General features: G+C 41.4%; 1 protein-coding gene across 2 annotated transcripts in view; it reads left to right on the top strand.

Moving 5' to 3' along the window:
• LOC311231155 (metabotropic glutamate receptor 4-like) overlaps positions 1 to 15,595 on the top strand; it is a gene marked incomplete at both ends in the record, with an annotated part of 754,768 nt that overhangs the window by 290,961 nt on the left and 448,212 nt on the right. The window lies entirely within an intron of this gene.

Raw genomic sequence — 15,595 nt, 5'->3', positions numbered from 1 at the left:
TCTCCTCCCTGGTAAACAGGAATACCCTGAAGACTCTGGCAGGAGCACTCATTCAAGGGTACTACGACTATGCTTGCACCTCATGGTACCAAAGCACCTCAAAGGCGCTAAAAACAAAATTACAAACATCTCAAAACAAACTGGTCAGACTACTGCTTGACCTTACTCCTAGAACCCACCTCACCCCTGCCCACTTTGACAACCTAGGATGACTTAGAGTAGACGACAGAGTACAGCAACTTGCAATGGGCCTGGTCTACAAGATACACTACACGACCAAGGTACCCATGTACATGTCAAAATACTTCCCAAAGGTCAGTGAATACCATGATCACAACACCAGAGGGAGCTCCACAAATCATGTTAAACCCAGATTCGGCTCAAACAAGGGACTAAACACGTTTTGCAATTATGCCACATCAATGTGGAACGCCCTACCCAAAGCTGTAAAGGAATGTGAATCACTACCCACTTTCAAAACCACTCTCAAGGAACACCTACGGGTGACTGCAATTTGAAACTGGCCCCTGTAAATGTCCTAACCCAACCCCCTCCAATGTACAGTAATTTACCTTGTATGGTTTTGTCAATATTCAAATGTACAGTTTTGCCTGTTCGTACAGAGTTTCCCCCCCCCCCACCCCCAACCCCCTCCAATGTAAATTACCTAGTATGGTTGTCAATATCCCAATGTACAGTTTTGCTTGTACAGTTGTTCAGTGTTCCCCCCCAACCCCGCCCTACCCAACCCCCCAACCCCTCCCTACCCAACCCCCCCCACACAACCCCACCCAACCTCCTCCAATATACAGTTCAGTGGCGGCCGCCACTGGGGGGCGCTAGGGCGCCGCCCCCCCCTGGTAAAGAGAGCAGGAGAAGAAGAAAATGTTTTATTTTTATTTTTATTTTAGACCCCTAAAAATAAAATAAACATGTTTAAAATGAATAATATTTACTCATTTTAAGTATGTTTGTGTTTCCAATGCACAATATAACGTTAAAATATAAAATATTAATAATCGTTTTCCTGAACAGGAAGTGACGATTCTGTCTGATAAAGAACGTTCCATTACCTTAGCCGCATTTCTCCTGCCGTATTTCTCTCGGGCTAGACGCAATAGCGCTCTGAGTGCGCGTCACTGTTTCATCGCTGTATCCGTCGCAGCCAATCAGTGCGTAACACGTTGTGCGTTGAAATATGATGTTTATGATGGAAGCCGGGCGCGATTTGAAGCGGTCTAGTCAAGCGTTTAGAATTTCCGTCTAGAATTTCCATAGCCGCATTTCGCGGAGAAGCTCTCTGATTGGCCGACGCGGCGATGCCAGTTTTTTCCTTAGCCACAGTTTGCAACATGTTCGAGGCTGTGTGTTGTGAACTTGTGATTCAGTCTGGAGTCTGGACAATGGGCAGTGAGTGGAATGGATATACATCGACAACAGTCTGGGGGACAGTCAGTGGACATACACTTTATTAAGCCCTCCGGCTGGACCACGTTTCAATTAAACAAAGTGAGTTAATTCTCTCTCTCTCTCTCTTAGCCAACTCAGCTAACTTTAGCTGCTGTTAGCCACTCAGCTAATGCTTAACTAACGCTCTCTCTCTCTCTCTCTCTCTCTCTCTCTCTCTCTCTCTCTCTCTCTCTCTCTTATGTTGTGCTGCCTGCACCCGCCGTGGTGTGTGTCTCTCTCTCTCTCTCTCTCTCTCTATCTCTCTCTCTCTCTCTCTCTCTCTCTCTCTCTCTCTCTCTCTCTCTCTCTCTGTTGTGCTGCCTGCACCTGCCGTGGTGTGTGTGTCTCTCTCTCTCTCTCTCTCTCTCTCTCTCTCTCTCTCTCTCTCTCTCTCTCTCTCTCTTCTGTTGTGCTGCCTGCACCCGCCGTGGTGTGTCTCTCTCTCTCTCTCTCTCTCTCTCTCTCTCTCTCTCTCTCTCTCTCTCTCTCTCTTCTGTTGTGCTGCCTGCACCTGCCGTGGTGTGTCTCTCTCTCTCTCTATACAATACAACAATATAGCCACTGCCAGAATAGTGACACACATATTGTGTGTGGTGAGCACACGCATTCATGCACAACGAAGACAAGATTGCAATCATTTTAACTATAAACTTATGAGCTCAAAGTATGAGCTCACTACTGACTGAAATGTCCAACAAAAAGCATGAATTGTCAAATAACTAGACACATTAACATTAACTAGACTAGATGTTTGAGGAAAATTAGAAAGGGAACAACAACTTAACCCTTGTGTCTGATCAGATTCGTATTTGTTTGATAACTTTGCAGTGATGAGCCAACATAATATGTGGCATAATCTTTTAATTATCTTGTATTTTTTTTTTTACTCTTCATAAATTGTTTATTCCACTTCAGCCCGATCATAACCACCACATATTCTTTTTTTTGTCATATTTAACAACTCTTTTCAGAAAAGTGGGAGTATTTCATTACAAAAATAATATAAAAAATGGTTATGATCAGGGCTGAAGTTGAATAAAATATTTATGGAAAAGAAAGTGGGAAATTATTTCAACATAATCTTTTTATGGAGTTTTTCAATTTAGTCCCCTAATAAGAGTATAATATTTTAGTTTTCAGACACAAGGGTTAAATATAAACAATGGCATAGGATTTGAATTTAAACACAGTGGAGCTTAGATGATCTACAGTTGTCCACGACTTATCCTCCAAGGCATCTGCTATATAATAATCTTCAGATTTACTTAAGTGTTATTAGTAGGTTACAGCAGTAAGCATTAGTTTGCTCAGTCAATTATGGCCAATTCGTTTTATATTGTTTAATACAGTTAAATAAATAGATAAATGAAAAGCTTTTTTTTTTTTTTTGGATCCCCCCCCCCCCACTGTACCGAAAATAATACCGAACCGTGTCTTCAAAACCGAGGTACGTACCGAACCGTGGATTTTGTGTACCGTTACACCCCTAATGTTTCTATAACTCTCTCCCATATAACTCTCTCCCATACCCTTAACACCAACCGCTGAAGTGCCCTTGAGCAAGGCACTAAACCCCCAACTGCTCCAGTGGAGTTGCTCAGTGGCCAACAGTGTCAGACTGTGGTTGTACTGGGGCCTAACAAAATTAATAGTTGGTTTCAGGTTGGTTGTCAGTTTGGCCATGGGTAGGTAGGGAATTTATTTTATTTTATTTTTTTATTTTATTCTTTCCCACGGCGACTATGGATAGGGAATTTCTTTATTTAATTAAAATGTTCACAACAACATGGATGCATGTACTCTGCCAGCATGTTTAATATCCATAATACTAAATGTTTGACTAAGATTTCTATGAAACTTTATTAAAAAAAAAAAAAAAAAACTTTTTTTTTTTTTTTTTTTATAATTTTTTCTAAAAACTCATAAAATATATTGGGTCGCACCTAAATCGGCAGGGTCGGTCGGCAACCTGAAACCAACTATTAATTTTGTTAGGCCTGGGCAGCTCCCAGGTGTGAATGGAACTCTGTGAATGTGAAGCAGGGCGTAGCTGAAAAAGAGCATCTGTGCTCAGCGAACCTACCCTGGGTAAATAAAGGTTAAAATTAAAAATAAAAAAAATAAACACTGCAAGAACAGGCTGAAGCATAAGTCATTCAAGTAGATGCCGTCCATGGAAGAACAGTGTCCAGGGTAATTCCTTGTACTGTATGAACCAGGGAAACAGTGTGCTGGGGTACCCCAAGTTTGACTCTGGTTCGCTTGACAATTAAGTTTGGGTCACTTCGGTTCCAAGAACAGGCTGAAGCAGCATAAGTCATTCAAGTAGATGCCAGGGTAATTCCTTGTACTGTATGAACCAGGGAAACAGTGTGTGGTGTGCTGTGCTGTGCTGGGGTACCCTAAGTTTGACTCTGGTTCGCTTGACTTAAGTTTGGGTCACTTCGGTTCCTTGAGATGCCTCCCTCCCGGTCTGGCGCATAACGAAGCCACTTCTTGACAGTTTCGCTGTCGGTCAGCTTGGGGTCAAACTGTCGAGCAGCAGCTGATAGACACAAAAATAAAAAAGGGAGGAAGAGAGGTGGGTGAGATGATGTACGATGATAAGAGCACCCGGCCCTCACTTCACACGAGTGCGATTTTTTTTAATCACTCAATTACTCACTCTGTAGGTCTACAGTAACAAGCTACAGTCAGCATCCAGTTAGACTGGACAGGAAAGAGAATTAAGCAATCGTCTAGCCTGACACCATCTAGGCAATACAATGTGTATCCATGCACCTCTAAAGCTCACCATTTCCATTTCCATTTGCAACAGCATAATTATATTCTGAATCACCAGCATCACCAGCATCACCACCGCACTACCTAAACTTAACCTATGAAGTAGTTTGCAGGGGAGGAAGCTCACCAAACATGCAGGCTTGTAGTGTGGTGTGCTTGAATGGCTTCTTGCTTTCTGAACAACGCTTGTCTTTCTTTCCAGCCCAGTTGAACCCACTGGCCAGGGCGTTGGTCATAGCAGTTTTCAACATCAGTCTGATCAGGTTCTCTGAATTGGTGCCTCCTACCAAAGCCAGGCGAGAAATCTAAATCAGAGAGAAGAAAATGAAGGCCCTGCATTAGAAACAGCATAACGTTTATTTTATGAACACAGAGCAACCAACTTGTTTATACACACACTTTATGCATGCACTGATATTCCAGCCCATGCCAGTCATTAGGTTTAACCACATTAACCCTCCTGTCCATATGTAAACGGTATATTTGAACAATTTCAAAACGTTTCATAAATAGCAGATATACAAGCTCTAACACGTTTTGAACTAGAAAGTGCTAAACACATTTTTCCCCTGAACAAGACCACACTGAAACGATCTACATTTGATAAATGAATGCAGTTCAATAAATTACCATCTTTTGACGGACTGATTGCTCCATCAGTAATGATTCTGCCTCATTGAAGTCTTGTTCACTGGCGATTGGCAGCTGGAAGGGGAGCATAGTGGTTGTGGTGGCCACCCCGTGTCCCCTGGTCCCACCAGATATGTTGCCCTCAGCCAACTCGGTCTTGATGAACTGCACATCTCTGGATAGATCCTTCACCACGACAAGTAATTCAGCAAGCATTGAATTCATCTTCTGGATGGTAAGGTCTTCAGAAGAAGAGTTAAAATCATTAAGTGAGAAATAAAAATAAGCAGCAAATCACACGAGGAATTACACCATGTCCAATAGACTTGCCTTTCATAAGCTGCCCGTCATCGCCGGCCATCTGTCTACGCTGTGAAACACCAGATTGCCCTGAGCTGTGTCCTGACATCGCTGTAGAAACAAAATCATAGTTATATATTTCACTAGTTTGACTGCATTGGATCAAACTGGTGGTAGTTCCCTCTAAAATGGCATACCATTTTGTGCATGTTGTGAGAGACCAGGGGGACTGTAGTATTGCCCCGAGCTGCATCCCGACATCCCTGTAGAAACAAATCATTATATTTAAAAATACAAAATCTGACTTGTCAGTCAAATTAACATACATGTCACAATCACTAACACCGGTTCCTGACAGGCAGCAAGCGAGCGAACTGGAGACGAAATCGCACACGACACTGTCCTGATATGACGCAGCGCGTGTCCGAGTGTGTGTTACCTGGATTCTCGACCAATAAAAAGTGTTTAGGGGCGGGACTCGGCCGCGTAATCGCTCAACTAGAGACACAGCGAGCGAATATTTGAGGGGTGAACGACATCGCTGCTCAGTTCACTGTCGCTCGCGGCAGGTCAGGATAGTCTGATTGAAACGAATACATTTTAATCACTTTTTCTCGCTCGCTCGCGTCGCTCTATGTCAGGAAGGGGTGTAAGGAGTTGTATCCCTGTCTCTCAAAACACTGTTACTGAAAGAGTACAGTATCATACCACTACTTGCACTTTGTCGATCTTGCAGCTGCTGGACATGTGAGGCCTGCTGCTGCTGGTGATACTGAACAATATCAAATCCTGGCATCTCGGCTGAAACACAGTAGGAAATACACAAAGTTATTAGCAAATGACGCTATTGTAATCCCCCATGTGAGAAAATGTTTGATTTCCATTCAGCTGATTTCACGTGCACTGCCAAATACTACTTTAATAAAAATATCAAAGACAATGCGAGACAATACAGATATTTTAAACATGCCAGAATATTATGTTATGAGATTGCTTGATAACTCACCATTATGTTGAGTTAGCGATTGCCGGTAGTTGCTAGTAACCAGATCTACAAAGGGGAAATGTAAAATAAGTTGCGACTCAAACATGGTGGAAATTGTGCTCAATATAAAAGCATTATGTACAACTACACATTTGTATTGTGACATTGCTTGCAAGTTGTGAAGGCTTTGAATTTGTGTAGTGGGCTGGCATGCACATTGTAAACATGTATTCTGTTGCATGCATGATGCCAGCGACCTGCCAGCCATCTCCTCACAAGAACACAGATATGGGTTCACTTACTGTTATTTGGATCAGGAGTCTGCAACGAATCTAAATAGCTGTAGATCATGCCACCATCCAAAGAATCTAAAAAAGGTAAGCCAGGGTGAGAATTGAAGATGCTACAAATCATGTTTAAACAGTCATCTAGTTGGCATTTTAACATGCATAGCAACATACCATTCATTGTAGGGTCTTGGCCAACAACTGGAGGGTTGACGGATCTTAGCGCCTTACGAGACCGGCTCGATTTTGGAGTCTGTCCTACAACATATTTTAGTTGGCATGTTATTCACAATGTATATATTTTGGGCCAACTATAGAATAACTGCAAGAAATGCAGAAGTCCAATCAAATTAAAATGCTCAATTTGTCGGTACATGGTCAGACTAATTTGTTTAACTGTTTATTATTATTATTATTATTATTATTATTATTATTATTATTATTATTATTATTATTATTATTATTATTATTATTATTATTATTATTATTATTATTATTATTATTATTATTATTATTAACTGTAGCCATTTCCAAAGTGCCTATATAAAATAAATGCATTGCATCAATACCTGGGAAACCCACATCAGGTGCTTTGGCAAAACGTTTTCTTTTGGCGTCGCCACTCGAGTCAGAGTCCGAGTGCACATACCGCTGATTTGGCCTAAAAAAAAGTATATATATACACACATATAAATAAATGTAGTTATGATACTACGTTTATTAGTCAAGGCTAAAGTCTGAATACATAGGCCCTCAGGCCACTGTGTGTTATCCTTTTAGCACTACTTGCAACTACAACAGCAGTGCCATTATTTACAACACCCTAGGGAGAGTTGTCCCTTTAACAAAGTGAACACTGTACCTGGATCTTCTTTTTTGGCGGAGATCTCCTTCGTCCTCAGATTCAATTTCAGAGGTTGGACACATAGTTGAGGTGTACTTGGTCTCTCGTTTTTTGGCCTCATCATGGGTCTCTGGAAAGAGCAGAGAGAAAATGACAATTAACATATCTGCAGTCCAGTGTTTAACGAAAAAATATATGTACCTCTTATCATATGTGCATCGTCACAATTTGCGTCCTCACTTTTTGTGTATGTGTTGCACGAAATACTCACCACACGTAGTAAGCTCACGTACATCCTTATAGGTGATCCATTTATCATCTGGTTGCAGTCCATCTCGAAGGGCTTTTGTGAGCTTTATGTGTTTAGGGGGCCATAACACAGTCTGGTCTTTAGCATTAAACCAGCTCCCTAGAACTACTGCTGTCCCACCATTTGGGAACTGTACAACTGACCACAGCACCACCTCACCATTCATCTTCAAAGGGCTGAAATGAGAATTTACGGTACTCATAATGATCTCTCCTTACAAACCATTCCCATACCGTCCTAAACTAATATAATCCAGCCTTATTTCTGTCTGTAGTCGTCGGTGTAGGTTATCCAGTGTACATATCCACACGGTCCTCGTCTAGGGCTCCTCGGGTGAAATCGCCAGGGTAAGCAGCCCAGCCTGGATAAGCACACTAGCTGGTACGAGGAAACGTTGGTAATGCTGGTCACTGTAGAACGGTAGCCGCACGATACACTATACATAATAGACTAATAATAATAGAATAGGTCGAACTCAACGATACAGCTTTAAACTCTGACACTTCAGCTATCAATTTGCACGCGGTCTCAAGGCTCTATTTTGGGGCAAAACGGGCACACTTCACAGCACGTTGTATCGTGGTGAAGGCTTCAACTTATTGGGGTAACTAACTGCTGTATCCACCTGAAACGTATTTATACGTAAGGTGAATAATCTATAGTACCAGCCTTATTTCTGTCTGTAGTCGTCGGTGTAGGTTATCCAGTGTACATATCCACACGGTCCTCGTCTAGGGCTCCTCGGGTGAAAGCGCCAGGGTAAGCAGCCCAGCCTGGATAAGCACACTAGCTGGTACGAGGAAACGTTGGTAATGCTGGTCACTGTAGAACGGTAGCCGCACGATACACTATACATAATAGACTAATAATAATAGAATAGGTCGAACTCAACGATACAGCTTTAAACTCTGACACTTCAGCTATCAATTTGCACGCGGTCTCAAGGCTCTATTTTGGGGCAAAACGGGCACACTTCACAGCACGTTGTATCGTGGTGAAGGCTTCAACTTATTGGGGTAACTAACTGCTGTATCCACCTGAAACGTATTTATACGTAAGGTGAATAATCTATAGTACCAGCCTTATTTCTGTCTGTAGTCGTCGGTGTAGGTTATCCAGTGTACATATCCACACGGTCCTCGTCTAGGGCTCCTCGGGTGAAAGCGCCTGGGTAAGCAGCCCAGCCTGGATAAGCACACTAGCTGGTACGAGGAAACGTTGGTAATGCTGGTCACTGTAGAACGGTAGCCGCACGATACACTATACATAATAGACTAATAATAATAGAATAGGTCGAACCAGCTCTCTAGAACTACTGCTGTCCCACCATTTGGGAACTGTACAACTGACCACAGCACCACCTCACCATTCATCTTCAAAGGGCTGAAATGAGAATTTACGGTACTCATAATGATTTCTCCTTACAAGCCATTCCCATACCGTCCTACAAAGCCAAAGTGCACTACACACATTGCATTTTTGAAGCATTTAAAGGAAAACTCCAACATTTTGTGAAATTAGCTTATTTGACATCTTCCCTGGAGTTATAAGAAGATACATACCTTTTTCGTCTCTCTGCATGCATTGAGCTTAGGGAACGCCTGGACAGTTAGCCTAGCTTAACTTCATCACTGGAAGTGGGGCAGACATCTAACCTAGTTCACTACAGTCAGGAAATATACTCCAAATACAATCAAAATACAACTCCCAAACGTTCCCGTAAACATGTTGTGACCTGTGTATTTACCACGTCTCCCAGTCACACAAGTCACACAAGTCTCCAAGTCACACAAGTCTCCCAGTCACACAAGTCTCCAAGTCACATGAGTCACACAAGTCTCCAAGTCACAAGTCACACAAGTCCAAGTCTCCAAGTCACACAAGTCACACAAGTCACACAAGTCCAAGTCACACAAGTCACACAAGTCTCCAAGTCACACAAGTCACACAAGTCTCCAAGTCACACAAGTCTCCAAGTCACACAAGTCCAAGTCACACAAGTCACACAAGTCCAAGTCTCCAAGTCACACGAGTCACACAAGTCTCCAAGTCACACAAGTCACACAAGTCACACAAGTCACACAAGTCACACAAGTCACACAAGTCCAAGTCACACAAGTCACACAAGTCTCCAAGTCACACAAGTCACACAAGTCTCCAAGTCACACAAGTCACACAAGTCACACAAGTCTCCAAGTCACACAAGTCACACAAGTCACACAAGTCTCCAAGTCACACAAGTCACACAAGTCTCCAAGTCACACAAGTCACACAAGTCTCCAAGTCACACAAGTCTCCAAGTCACACAAGTCACACAAGTCACACAAGTCTCCAAGTCACACAAGTCACACAAGTCTCCAAGTCACACAAGTCTCCAAGTCACACAAGTCACACAAGTCACACAAGTCCAAGTCACACAAGTCACACAAGTCTCCAAGTCACACAAGTCACACAAGTCTCCAAGTCACAAAAGTCTCCCAGTCACACGAGACTCATGTGACTGGGAGACTCGTGTGACTTGTGTGACTGGGAGACGGGGTAAACACACAGGTCACAACATGTTTACAGGAACGTTTGGGAGTTGTATTTGGAGTATATTTCCTGACTGTAATGAACTAGGCTAGATGTCTGCCCCACTTCCAGTGATGAAGTTAAGCTAGGCTAACGGTCCAGGCGTTCCCTAAGCCCAAAGCATGCAGAGAGACGAAAAAGGTATGCATCTTCTTGTCCAACTCCAGGGAAGATGTTAAATAAGCTAATTTCACAAAATGTTGGAGTTTTCCTTTAAGCGTTTCAATTGGCCAGCCAAACATGTTATCTGTGTACATGTAATATTGTACTAATTGTGTATTTATTAATGAGGTAAGTTATGCCCCGAAATCCGACGTTAGAGTCAGTGTGTCAATATAGTTACTGCACTTTAGCTTTGTAGGGCAGTATGGTTATGCTGTTAAATGAAGTAGTGGTATTGCAATGGCACCATCTCCGTCTGGAGAGAGAAGACATTTGCGCTTGATATAGCGAAGTTTACCTATCCCTATATCTTCTTGCAAGCCACTGACCTTGTATGTACCAATGTATGATGATTCACAGGGATACATGTAGTATGGCTGTTTGTGTCTGTACTTTCTGTAAATTATATATACCTCTTCCTCTGATTTAAGAATATTCTCTACTAATGCAAATCCATCTCCAACCTCAATACAATTGTCTCCTTTCTTTGTGGACAAAGTAAACCGATGAGTGGAGACCTTCCTGTACTGTTGTGAAGAAGTAAACTGTGGGGGGACAGGCCCATCAGTGTGAATATTACGCAAAATTGGATCATCTGTGGGACATGGGGATCCAACATGTGGAATTTCAGACAACCTTTTCACTACCTGTTGTAGAGGCTGATGTGGCTTGCGTAGAAGATGCTTAATTTGTCCAAGATAGTTCTCAAAAGGGAATCCTGAGATATTATCTAGAGTGCCAAACTTCCTGTATTCCTCAGCCAAATGAATAAGCTGGTGTACATTGTACACAATTTCACCTCTTCCATACACTGTCCCAAAGTGTTCAACAAAAGAAACCATCAACTTGTGCGCAAAGGCCAACATTTCCTCAGAAATACTAGGGGACAGCAACAAGTACATTCCAACAGAAAACAACATGAAGTTGTCATACAGCTCACTGGGGAGGGAATCCTTCAAAACAACAGGACCCCGATACAACATGAAGGATCGCAACTCAGTAGCTTTCCAGCGATCTAACTCTGACAGTTCCCTTGGTTTACGGTTAAATTCACAAGGCATGTAGGGACGTAGCTTTAGCAGTTTACCTGAAATGGCTTGTACAGTTTTGGAAGGAACCCTTGTTGCCAAATTCTTCCCCTTTAACCATATATTAAGCAGTTTCCTTGTAACTCCGAGACAACAGAGATGCATGTAATCAGTTGGAAACATAGAAACCATCTTAACTAAACCTGTTAAAGGGCTCGTCCCATTGTGATGTGCCTCATCAACCATGTCTGAGAAACTGGAGTCTGTCCTAAGTCTGACTTTTGTTTCAGGGTATGTCATTTTATTTCTCCATACACCCTCCTGAAAACACTTGTCACAACCAGAATAGCCATTAAATGCCTTGGTCTGCTTAATATAAGCTCTAGCCGGGGCATCACAAATGAAAGAAGAAATCTGTACATCAAATTGCTTGTCATTATAAATAATGCCATTAGACAGTACATTCTGAAGATCTTTGACAAACTGCTCTAGGTACTCAAAAACACTTTTTGGCTTGCTGAGACCACAAAAAATGCCAACAACAAATGGGGACTTTGTGTAGTCACATTTGAGACTTCCAACTATGGGCCAAAACTGAAGTTTAGAACTTTTGAATAAAGGTAAACCATCTATATTAAACTACCCTGGAGAGAAAGGAGAAGCGAGTTCTGCGTCCTGTGGTCCACATGAGCGCAAAACGTCGCACGTTGAAGCAACACGCACGCGCAGTAGGAGAAGAAGCGGTGGTAGGCACATGTTTTTGTGTTCCTAGCAATGTTCTTCCATCTTTAGGAAGGGTGGGGTGAAACATCTTCAAAAAGGACAGCAAAGATGATAGTGCAACCAGAGAGACTGAATAGGATGTTGCCCAATATTTTAAACTTGTCATGAGGAAATCTTCATTATGCTCATCACTGTCAAAGACATGTTCAGGTTCAATTTCGTCATCCCCAGCTATACTTTCAAAATGTGCATTTGACTCACCTGGTGAGTCAATATTTTCACTTTGATCACTGATAGTTAGTGGTCTGTTTAGTGGCAAGTCTGAAGTTGATAAATCTAGTGGCAAGTCTGATCTAGTTGTTAAATCTAGTGGCAAGTCTGTCTTTGGTAAATCGAGCAGGCACTCAGTATAGGCTGTGACAGGATCTGTGTTCTCTAAAGAGTGATGGTTTGTCCTTGAATTAGCAGCAACAATTAACTTATAATCAGTGAGGATAGCCTGCTCTGTCTCTCTCACTAATTTGTTGACTCTACGTCTTTTAGCCCGAGAATAAGATGACATAGTGATGAGGTGCTGTAGTCAATGTAATGGTACATACATTGTGCTATTTACTTGGCTAGAACAGGTCTTTACTTCAATTGCTGCAACGTGCGGCTTCTTGAAACTGGTACGTGATTCTGGAAAAAGAAAGAAAAAAGAGAGGAGGGTCGACATTAATGTGCTGCATTGCAATGTGCAGGGTGAAACGCTTGCATAATTCTAAATTTTGATCAATATCAAGAGAGTCCATTATTATATTATTGTTATATTGTTCATTAGAAAATACCATGTATATAACCAAACGTCTAACTATATAGTCAATGTAATGGTACATAAATTGTGGTATTTACTTGGCTAGAACAATTAAGTCTCAAACAGCCTGCAAACTACCTGGCGTTCTATCGCCATGCTCTAAGACAAACTCTAACCTTAACCAACTTAGAAAGAGTGCAAGGGGAGATGAAGCATATAGCGATATAAACATAGTCATAGCATCAAATTAGTATTTAGATAAGCCACAGAAAAAAATCACGTTATAAAAATAAGCAGTTTTTAAGAAAAAACGATTTGTTATGTGAAGCGCTTTATCAACATGGGCGCCGCCATTTTGTTTGGTGACATCACCGTCGCGGTGCATTTAGCTAGCTGGCTACCTAGCCGCAGCCGGGATTCAAAGCCAACTAACCGGCTAACCCAGCTCGCTAAATACTGCATGTAGCTAGCAGAACTGTAAAATTAGTTTGAACAGCCATACAAAAAGAAACACGCGGTCCCGTTGTTGTCTGGTAGGCAACGTTGCATTTACGGATCCACGTGTTTACTAGGCCAGCTAGCGCGTGCTTCCTTGACTACTTCCTGTTCACCCAATAAGCATGCTTTTGATTGGCTGAGTCGCACAACGTCATTCAGTAACAACGCACGCAATTGGACCACGCAATTTATAATCGTTGGCGCTTTAATATTAACATCGAAATAACTTAAACAACCGTAATATTAACATCGAAATAACTTAAACAACCGTACGATTCCACTTGCACACTCTCCAGAGTTATATTAAGCACACGCTACGAATATTCATGAATATTTATCTTAGTTGACGTATATATATATTTACCTACCAAACTGCAGCATATCACATGCACAACGCCGTCAAGATCCACTGGTGCACACTCACAATAACGTTAATTTTCACAGAACACAGTTAAGATAAAAGTAATATAGCCAAAACTTACTGTAAAGCACTCAGTAGAATCAAATCCGGGGGGAACCAGACGTGCTGTTCTGAACAGCAGTTCACATTGAGAGATCGAGTGCTCAGCTGCATGCTGGGACGTACGTCTGTTTAAATTGGGGGGGGGAATTCGGGCCAACGTAATGACGACAAACAGCATATACGTTGAACAGCATCCGTTGATTCAACATTTATTAGATATTGGCATTTCAATCATTAAAATGCAACCACAAAACAATATTGATTCAATGATATGTTTTCAACAATAGTCAATTGCTTTAGCGGTTAATGGGTGATTCAACATCAATCGTTGACCTTAACCAAAAAGCAAGCATTGTGACCATAAATCAACATTGAATTAACACCTTTTGCTATCTGGGTAGTATCCTGAATAATATGACAATATTAAAAACAGAATGGTGTATACTGAATAATATCACAATATTAACCACAGCATACTGGATTATCCTGAATAATATCACAATATTAAAAGCAGAATACTGGAGTACCCTGAATAATATCACAATATTAAAGACAGAATACTGGAGTACCCTGAATAGTATCACAATATTAATAATGCGGATCTGACTGTCTATTCTTCTGATAGCAGGTATTTAATCAAAGATCCCCGCTTTCTAGTGTTGCACAAGGACCAATCAGCATGGGTATGGGCGGGTTCGTTTTCCATTGATGGGGATTTGATTGGCTGTTTACCTGCGGTCGCAGGATTAATAACGTTAACGTTAGTTCGGCCAGATAAACAATTAAAATATACTAATTAAAATGGTTGGACCTGTGAGATTTGTACTTTGTACTTTGTAGGTCTGCATTTTAAATGTAAGGAGTAAAAAGTATGTTGTTCTTCTCTGAAAATGTAATGGAGTAAAAGTACAAAGTATACAAACCTAATAATACTTGAGTAAAGTACAAATCCCCCAAAACAGTACTTAAGTATTGTAACGAAGTACAATTACTCAAGTACTTTACACCCCTGGGTACATGTTTGGTATAGCGCCCCCTAGCGCCCCCTCTGGAGAATAATTCAGGAGCCGCCACTGGTACAGTTTCTACGTCAAATGTATATACTCCCTTTTCTGGACTCTTTTTGTATCACAAACAGTACTGTATTTGCAAATCTGGTATGTCATAAATGTATAGATGTAGCAGTACTGTCTATCTGTATGTCATGTATGTCATATATGTCCTGATGAATTGAAAATGGGGGACCCTGATGTAAACAAGACGAAAGTCTTTCTCTGGTCTGCATCCCCTTAACAATTGTGTGTATTGAGCTGTACTGTACCCATTCTGCAATCTGTTAATAAAGTTTTCAATCAATCAATCAATCAATCAATCAATCAATCAATCAAGCAAGCAAGCAGGGGAAGATATATGCTGACCCCCTGTACCCAGAAAACCACCTGTTCAGAAAACCGATTCTGCTCCCTCGATAAACCTATAATATCAGTGGAACTGACCCCCCCCCCCCCCCATCTGCCATTAGTATGACTCAGAATCAGAAACCACATTATTATAACCATTAACATTATTATGACAACTTTTAAAAATGTATTTTTTTCTCTCTTCTTTTTTCTGACTTTATTATGATGTTTTTTTTACTTCTGTACTTGACTCTATTTATTGCTTTGGACTATCAACACTGTTTGAACTTTGGGCATGTATGTTTTAGCAGCAGTATATTTGATCTTTTCATATGAACAATCCAATACTTGGCCTATATGTATCTCGT

The sequence above is a fragment of the Notolepis coatsorum genome (assembly GCF_963971535.1).
Source record: "Notolepis coatsorum genome assembly, chromosome: 6".
Lineage (NCBI taxonomy): Eukaryota > Metazoa > Chordata > Actinopteri > Aulopiformes > Paralepididae > Notolepis > Notolepis coatsorum.
This window is presented reverse-complemented; position numbering and strand designations above follow the sequence as displayed.